The following is a 9926-nucleotide window of genomic DNA, read 5'->3' on the forward strand; positions in this document are numbered from 1 at the left end:
TTCAAACTCCTACACCTTTAGATGTTAATACAAAGAATACTACCTATGATTGATATGGTCTCAATGTTGTCACAAATCACTATTAAGATCCCTTTGGTAGAAATTTTTAGGATAGAGGAACATAAGAGAAATGCTTTGTCTTGGTTGGGAGGGATACAAGATAGTGATGTGGTTACACAAGCACCAGCTAGTACATTATAGATCATAGTGATTGATAAAAAAAAAGGAAGATATTGGAGTCATGTCTCAGATACCCCAAATGTGTCTAGATAATTCATTAGTAGCATATTTGTAGGATATTGATCCTTTTTTCTTAAGTTTGATCATAAAGGGTAGAACATTAGAAAATTGCATGATTGACTCTAGAGCCTCAAATAATATAATGCCTTTTAAAGTGATGCAGGCCCTTGGTCTAGGAGTTGATACTAGATAAGGCAAGTGTAGGGCAATGGATGCTAGATAAGTACCTATCATAGGTACTATTAATGCTCTACCTTTCAAACTTGCTGCACATCTTGATGAGGAGCTAACCATGTCAATTCTAGTAGTGGATATTCCTCCCCACTATGGAATGTTACTTTCAAGAAAGTGGAGTGCTGCAATGGGAGGAAGCATGCAATGTGATCTGTCATATGCCACCTTCAAAGTAAAATAAATGGCCACCAAGGTTAATAGAGAACCTAGAGTGACTCATATCTTTGAGGAAAATATTGACAATGATGCAACTTGTTTCATAGACACAGATGTGAATGCATTTAGAGCTGAACTAATCATTCAAGAGGTGGAAAAGTTGCATGCCTTAATTGAGCAAGAGGTCACATGTTGCTTAGATTCTCCAAATCTTTGGAGCATGTATTTTGATGGAGCAAGATCAAAGGAGGGATTAGGAGCTAGAATTGTCTTTGTTTATTTGGACATGAATACATTCAAATATTCCTTTCCTCTAAATTTTACATGTACCAATAATGTTGCAGAGTATGAGGCCCTATTGCTAGGATTGAAAGTTGCAACACATCTTGGAATCAAGAAAATGCATGTTATTGGTGATTCTAAGTTAATTATTTTCCAAGTTAGGGGTGTTTATGTGTCAAAAAATAAAAGACTGAAGCAATATAGGAATGTTGTCTAGGATAATGTGGAATGAAAGAAGTAACAATAAGATGGCAGACCTTTCAGAAAATGTGGCCATAAAGCCTGATGATGTATCATTTCCTAGCATGTCTACCATAGAAGTATAGAATAGACCTTCAGTTCTAGACAATGTCCATAGTTGGCAAGCTTTTGAGGATGAAAAAGACATTCTAAATTTTCTACTCAATGAGGATAAATATCATGGATAGGAACTTGATTGGAGTGCATGGGTGGAAACAGTTGATGGGAAAGAAATAATTTTTGGCCAAGAGATTCTACAATTGAAAAATAACAAGGTAACCAAGGGTCTAGTTGTATTGGAAAGTGCTTTTGAAAATCAATATATGATACTTTCAAATGCAAAAAATGATAACCCACAAGAACAATTTGGGTACACTTGACACCCCAAAAAAGGTGTACATTGGAAAAACTTTAAATCCTAAGATCACAAAGTCTTTGATTGATTTATTAAGGAAATTTAGACATGTTTTTACCTAGTGCTATGATGACCTAAAAGTTTATAAGCAAGATTTGTTCCAACATGTTATACTACTTAAAGAAGACGTAAAACCTTTTAAGCAGAAGCAAAGACCTATGAACCCTACTCTTGCTCCTAAGATGGAGGAAGAATTATTGAAGCTCAAAGATGGGGGAATAATTAAGCCACTTAGAAATTCTTCATGGGTTTCTAATCTTGTACCTATGAGAAAAAGGAATGGTGACATCAAGCTTTATGTTGATTTTAGAAATCTAAATATTGCATCTTTAAAAGATAATTATGGATTGCCCAATATGAAGGCCATGCTTCAACAAGTCACTAGTTTAGAGTTGATGTCCATGATGGATGGTTTTTGAGATTATAATCAAGTCTTGGTTGATGAAAAAGAGCAGTTCAAGACATCCTTTACCACCCCTTGGGGAACCTATGTATATGTGAGAATGCCTTTTGGCCTCATAAATGCAGGGGCAAATTTTCATAGAGCTATGGATGTGGCTTTCAAAGATTTTATTAAAAAATTCATGGTAGTGTATCAAGATGATTTGACTGCATATTCAAAGAAAGTTGAAGATCATTACAGGCATCTTGAAAGATTTTTCTCAAAGCTTTGGAATATGGAGTATTTTTGAAACCAAGAAAATGTACCTTTGGGGTCACAAAAGGAAAACTTCTAGGTCATATAGTTTTAGAAGAGTGTGTTAAGATTGATCCTGAAAGAGTAGCAGCAATTGACAAAGTCCAAAAACCAAAAAATGTTAAAGGTATATAGTCTTTCTTTGGACAAGTTAATTTCTTAAGAAGCTTTGTGATTAACTTTGCTGAAATCAGTAGACCAATCTCAAAAATGCTCAAGAAAGGTGCTACAATAAATTGGGAAGGTGAGCCTTCTATTGCCTTCTAAGAAATAAAAGTGTTATTAAGAATGCCCCTATGCTTGGGACCCCTGATTATGGAAAGCCCATGCATATTTTTTCTTTTTTAGCTTGTCATACTATTGCAGTAGTTTTACTTTAGAAGAATGAAAGTGGACATGAGCAGCCTATAGAGTTTTTTAGTAAGTCCCTACAACCTACAGAATTGAAATATGATATCAGTGAGAAATAGGCATATGCTCTAGTTAAAGCTGTTAAGGCTTTTAGATGTTATCTTATAGGGGCTATTTTTATTGTTTTTGTACCAAGTGCAGCAGTGAAAGATATTTTCTCTCAACAAGAGGTATCTAGTAGAAGATGTAGATAGATTAATAGGATCCAAGAATTTAATATAGCTATCTAGATTACTAAGCTAGTAAGAGGTTAGGGATTAGCTAAGCTCATGGCACAAGAAAATTTAGATGCTAAAAAATCAATGCTGAAGATTAGGATCTTAGCCTTAGCTCATGTGACGTGTACTACTGTGAATTGTACAAAGATGTAATATATTACACGTAGGACATGTAGTCTCCACATCACCTAACAGAAAATGAAAGGAGAACTATAAAATTGCATTTAGTTAGATATATTATTGTGAATGGAGCCTTATGGTGGAGAAATTTTGAAGGTATATTATTGAAGTGCATTGATCAGCAAAACTTTGAAAAAATATTAAGTGAGATGCATTTAGGTATATGTGGAGGAAATTATATGGCAAAGACTACAACACATAAGGTTATGAGGGTAGGTTTTTGGTGGCCTAATTTGTTTAAGGATGCTCAAGTTCTAGTGAGAAAGTGTGATTCATGCCAGAGGTTTGCAAGAAAGTTGAAATTCTTAGGAAACACACGTTTGAAATTAGTTGAGGTTCGGGCACCTTTTCAAAAATGGGGAATGGATTTTATAGGTGAAATTTCACCTAGCTCTAGTAGTAGTTTTTTTTAGATACTAGTTGCAATTGATTACTTCACAAAGTGGGTTGAGGCAATCCCTACTAGGAATTCAACCAAAAAAGTAGTAAATAATTTCCTACTCAGCAACATCATCACCATATTTGGATGCCCTAAAAGAATGGTGACTGATAATGCTATGTGCTTTAGGTCTGAAGAATTCATTAAGTTCTGTGAAAAATATGGCATCACTAGGTTAGTTTCTTCACCTTATCATCCACAAGGGAATGGACAAGCAAAATCTACCAATAAAAGTTTATTGAAAATCATTAAGAGAAATTTTTATGACAACAAGAAGGCCTGGGAATCAAAGTTGCATTTTTCTATTTGGGCTGATAGAGTGACAGTCAAGAAGGCAATAGGTGTATCACCTTTTGACCTTGTATATGGAATTTAGGCCAAAATGCCTCAAAATAAAATGACAGGTTTATATAACTTTATTCAAATGTATGATGATGACATCATTGATGATATGCATCAAACAATTGATGAAATGGTTGGATTAGCAAAAACAAGGAAAGAAGCCTCTACAAGAAACATGAAATTATAGTTGCAAACAAAAAATTTGTATGATAGAAGGGCAGTAATTAGGAAGTTCTAGCCTGAGGATCTTGTTTTAATATGGAATGCAAGGCTACAACAGAAAGGTAAACATGAAAAATTCAATCCCATTTGGTTGGGACCTTATTTGGTCGACTCTTTCTGGGGTCAAGATTCATATTTCATTAAGGAATTTTCAAGAAGACTTTTAGAATTGCTAGTTCATGGGCAATTTCTAAAAAGATATTTTTGATTAAAAGTTTTTTCTTTTCCTAGAAAGAAATTTTCTTTCTATAAATGCTTGTAAAAATTTCTATAACCTTTGTATGTATGTACATTCTATTGGAAATGATTGAAAAGATCATGAATGAAGAGAAATAAAATTGGTAAAGGACGTTTCAATCATTGTTTTGTCATTGATATCAAACTTGCTACTTGTAAGACTGACAATTGCTTAAATGATCCAAATACTATCAATTGGTTGATTGACAAGGAGGTGGCAATCAATAAGATGTAACTAGAGTACCTAGAGAAAGGTTGAAGTTATGATGTTGTAATGAAGTATAAGGATCAACTAAGCCATTGATGAAATAGTGCATTGATGACATACTCTAAGACACAAAGGATGGACACACTAAGACACATGATGTAAGGATTAACTAAGTTCTAGTTAGTGGCAAATAGATTCTTAGTTGAAGCTAAGCAAGTTCAACTTTAGTGTGTGCTGAGTGAAGATCAAGTGTTGAGTAGTCTTTAGGTGCCGAGGAAGATACAAGTGTCAAGTGAAGATACAGGTGCCAAGCAAGATACAGGTGCCAAGCCAAAATGCTTCAAGTGCCGAGCACCAGTAAATAACATTAAGAAGTTGAGTAACACTGAAGGTGTTGAGAATCAGTAAACCAATGATGCTGAGTTGCTGCATTATTTTGAAAATTTGAAGATTTGCTGACATGGAAGTTATCTAGAATTTTGTGAATCTGATAGAAGATAAGAATGATGAGCTGGTGACATAGAACACTATGCAAAAAAAATTTCGCAAATGCTAATGGATTTATCATGAAGTTTCTAGATAGAAAAAAGATATGGGATAGATACATTGTGTCCTACCTAATCCATTAAAACCCTAAAGTTGGAGAGGGAGATTTGAGTGAGAAATGAAGAACAAAACTTATTTACAAGGAGTTATAGGTTAGAGATCAAATGTGCATGCATAAGAAGGAGTTGGTCATAAGTGTAATCATGTGAAGAAGCCAAGAGGAGTAAGAACAAAGAATCAAGACTCTGAATTGATTGAGTGACCAAAGAGAGCATTGGCATACTAAGTGGAAGAACTCAAGGAGATAGATCTTGAAGGGTGAACAAGCTATCAACACTACAAGGGAGGAAAGCCAAGAAAAGAAAAGGACTAAAGAGTGATCTAAAATCAGAAAGGTTGAAGTTGCAATCTGTATCAAGTCAAATCCCTTCTAATACTTTCTTACCATTGTATTAGATATTGAAACCCTACATTGCTAGGTTAGCTTAACAGTAAGGTGGATAAGCCTCAGGAAAAGGATAAAGATATCCCCAGGAGAAGGACAAGGAGATCCTCAGGAGAAGGATAAAGAGATCCTTAAGAGAAGGATAAAGAGATTCTTAGGAAGAGGATATGAGATCCTTAGAGAGGGATGAAAGATTCTTTTGATAAGGTGACTGAAAATCCCATGGACTTGGGTGAGCCTAATAACTCTATGCAAATCCTTTAACAGGTTGACATTCCAAGTTAAATTTTCTTAAATCCTTTAACAAGGTCACATTGAACAATGTGTCATAGCCTTTAACAGGGCAGGCCTTTAATAGGACAGACCATCAAAAGTGGTTGAAATCAATTGCGTAGTTATTTTGTGGGTATCATCTCCACCCCAGTTTTACCTTCTTATTCTTGGAGGGTTTTTGGGTCATCAAATCCTTAGTGTTATGGTGTGATGCATGTTTACTTTTCATGGTTGTTTAATGTTCAATTGCATGCATGATAATTTTAGTTAAGTTTCATTAAGGATTTGTAGAAAAAGTTGTATTGAACATCATTAGACCTTGGATAACTGATTCACCCCCCCACCTCTCAGTTATTCTAAAGAATTCTAACAATTGGTATCAGAGAAGACTGCTGATTTGTTTCAAGGTACTAGCAGCAGGAAGATCAACATGTATAAGAGAAAAATTCCCAAGCTAAACAAAGACATCTTTGTTGCATGGAAAAGTCTGATAAAGCTACACCTTGAATCAATAGGTGACTATGCATAGACCTCAATCACAGTTTATCATATAGACCCTATAGGACTGCTCATTGTGGATGACATGAGCAAGAAGAAGGAGCACAATCAAGCTATGTTAGATATTGCTTCAACACTAAGCTATGTCAAGTATGATGACATCAAAGGATGTGGTACTTCACATCAAATGTGGGAAACATTATCAAGAATCTATGGAGGAGATGATAATGTCAAGAGAGCTAAAAGAGAAAGCCTAAGAGGAAAATTTGATGACATGAAGATTGAAGAAGGAGAGAATGCTACTCAATATGGTGCAATAGTGAAGGAAGTAGTTAGTGCCATAAGAAGCCTAGGAGGATAGTTAGCAGAAGAAACAGTATGTAGCAAATACTTGAGAACTTTGCTTCCCATCTATTCTATAAGGGTATCAGCCATCTAAGAGCTAAGGTGTGTACCAGGAAACACACTAAAATTTGAAGGAATAATTGGAAGACTCACTACCTTTGAGCTATCCAACTTTGACAACTACAAGCTAGAAAATTTTGAATCTACATTCAAAGCTAAGATGACAATGAAAGACAAAAAGGAGGTTCAAAAAAAGAAAAAGAATGGAAAAGGAAAGTATGTATCCAGTGACAGAAGCACTAATGAAGATGATGTGGACTAGTTGGAGGCAATACTAGCAAGAAGATTTCACAGAGGAAGAGGAAAATTCAAAGGTAAGCTACCAATCATTTGTTTCAATTGTAATGAAGTTGGTCACATTGTAGCCGGATGCACACAAAAGAAAAATTACAAGGATGGAGGCAACTTCAAGAACAAGAAAGAGGAAAACAAGGACTACAAAGGTAAAGGCAAAAGATGCTACATTGTTGAAGAAGACTCTGACGAGAATGATGATGAAGTAGTCTATGTGGCTATGAAAGATGAACTAACTGCTCTAGTAACTTGCATGAAAAAGAATTATAGATGGATCATAGATAGCGGATGCTCTCATCACATGACTGGAGACAAAAGTAAGTTCATTACCTTTATTCAATATGAAGGAAATAGTGTTATATTTGGTAACAATGCACCATGTCATATCAAAGGGAAAGGTAGTATCAAGCTTATTGAAAAGATATCATGTGATAATGCATACTATGTTGAAGGACTGAATTATAACTTGTTAAGTGTCTCATAGTTAGGCAACATAGGGTGTAAGGTTGAATTTGAAAAAGGAGTTGCTAAGATTTATGATTCTCAAGGAAGTCTATTAGAAAAAGGTGATCAGATTAAGAGTAATTTGTTTTACCTTGACATGGAAGATGCTTCTTGTCTTATAGTTCAAATTGATAATGTATGGTTATGGCACAAGAGGCTATGTCATGTAAATTTTGACAATCTGATAAGCATCAACAAAATGAAGCAAGTCAGAGGTCTACCAAAGTTGAAGAAGCCTAATAACATCATGTGCAAACAATGCCAACTAGGGAAGATTACCAAGTCAACTTTCAAAAGCAAGACTTATACTTCCAATGAAGTATTAGAGTTAGCTCATACTGACTTGTGTGGTCCTATTGAAGTACAAAGCTACAAAGATGACAGATACATAATGCTATTTGTAGATGACTATTCAAGAATGGTGATAGTCATGTTCCTAAAACAAAAATTAGATGCATTCCAAATGTTCAAATGGTACTTGGCCAGAGTTGAGAAAGAAACTCGAAAGAGCCTACAATGTCTTAGATCTAATAGAGGAGGTGAATTCACATCAAGAGAATTTGAAGAGTTCTACAATGAAAGAGGACTCAAAAGGAAAACATCAGCACCCAGAACTCCACCTCAGAATGGTATAGTAATGAGAAGGAATAGATTAGTTATTGACTATGCTAGGACCTTAATGATGGAGAAAAATGTTGCACTCAAGTACTGGAGAGAAGCTGTAAGTACTGTAGTCTACACACTCAACATAGTTCAAGTCAAGAAAGGTACAAATGCAACACCTTTTGAACTATGGTATGGGCATTCTCCTAATGTAAAAAATTTCAAAATATTTGGGTGCAAATGCTATATATATAAAGAGTCTAGGAATGGAAAGTTTGATGCAAAGAGTGAGGAAGGCACATTTATTGGTTATTATATTAGAAGCAAAGCTTATAAGTTTTTGAATGGTAACACCAAAAAAGTAGTAGAAAGCACAAATGTCAAATTTGATGAGCTTGTAGAAGTTCAAAGTGGTGAGAACACTAAGAAAGTAGAAGAATACGAGACCTTTGTATACTTTTATGAAGGTCTGCCAAGTCACAAATAGTGAATGCCAAATAGCAAAGACATTTAGAAGCCGAGCTACAAAATACAAAAAATGTTCATTTAGATTCTAAGAATAGCCAACAAGAAGAAAATGAACAAATACCTAATGAAAATATGCATGAGGATACATATTCTAAAAGAGACAACATGCAAACAAGGAAAGAACCTGTATTGGAAAAGTATGTGAAAAGACATCATCCTACAGGTCAAATTATTGGAAACAAAGAAGCAAGACCAATGACAAGGAATAGACTCAAAAACAAAACATGTCTACTTAGCAAAATTGAACCAAAAATAGTAAGTGAAGCCATAACAGATGATGACTGGTATAATGCTATGAAAGAGGAAATAGAACAAATTGAGAAGAACAAGACATGGACCTTAGTCTCAAGACCAATTGATAAGAAAGTGATTGGAACCAAGTGGGTGTTTAGAAACAAGTTAGATGAAAATGGTGAAATCACAAGGAACAAGGCAAGACTAGTTTGCAAAGGATATGCACAAGAAGAAGGACTATATTATGGATAAAATTTTGCTCCAATTGCCAGAATGGAAGGTGTAAGGACCTTACTAGCATATGCAGCCTTCAAAGGATTTAAAGTCTATCAGATGGATGTAAAGTTTGCATTTATGAATGGTATACTTGAAGAGGAAGCCAACATAGAGCAACCAAAAGGTTTTGTTGATGAAAAAAACAAAAATAAGGTATGTAAACTGCATAAGGCTCTATATGGATTAAAACAAGCCCCTAGAGCTTGGTATGAGAGACTTCACGAGTATCTAGTACAAATAGGATTTGAAAGAATTGATGATAACAAAAAGATGTACATCAAATCAGAAGAAGGTAAGGATATTCTTGTATCTAAAATATTTTTGGATGATATAGTCTTTGGAGGAAAGGAAGCACTTTGCAAAAGTTTTGTTGATAAAATGAAACATGAGTTTGAGATGTCTATGTTTGGAGAAATCATGTTCTTTGTAGGATTGCAAGTACATCAACTAAAACATGGCATATTTGTGACACAATCAAAATACATCAAAGAGATACTCATGAAGTTTGGATTGGAAGACTCCAAACCTGTCAGCACACCAATGGAAATAGGACATAAGCTATCTAAAAATGATGAATCAACTGAAGTCAATCAAGCAATGTACAGATCCATGATTGGAAAACTATAATATGTTGTACATAGAAAACTAGACATAGCATTAGTAGTTGGAATAGTGGCTAGATTCTCTACCAATCCCAGAGAAAATCATCTCACGGTAGTAAAAAGGATAATGAGGTACCTCAAAGGAATTGATGATTTTGGCCTATATTACAAAAAGAATGAGAAGTTTGAGCTTAATG

This window comes from Cupressus sempervirens, chromosome 8 (assembly GCF_028749045.1).
Source record: "Cupressus sempervirens isolate cs-2001-9-10 chromosome 8, ASM2874904v1, whole genome shotgun sequence".
Taxonomy (NCBI): Eukaryota; Viridiplantae; Streptophyta; class Pinopsida; order Cupressales; family Cupressaceae; genus Cupressus; species Cupressus sempervirens.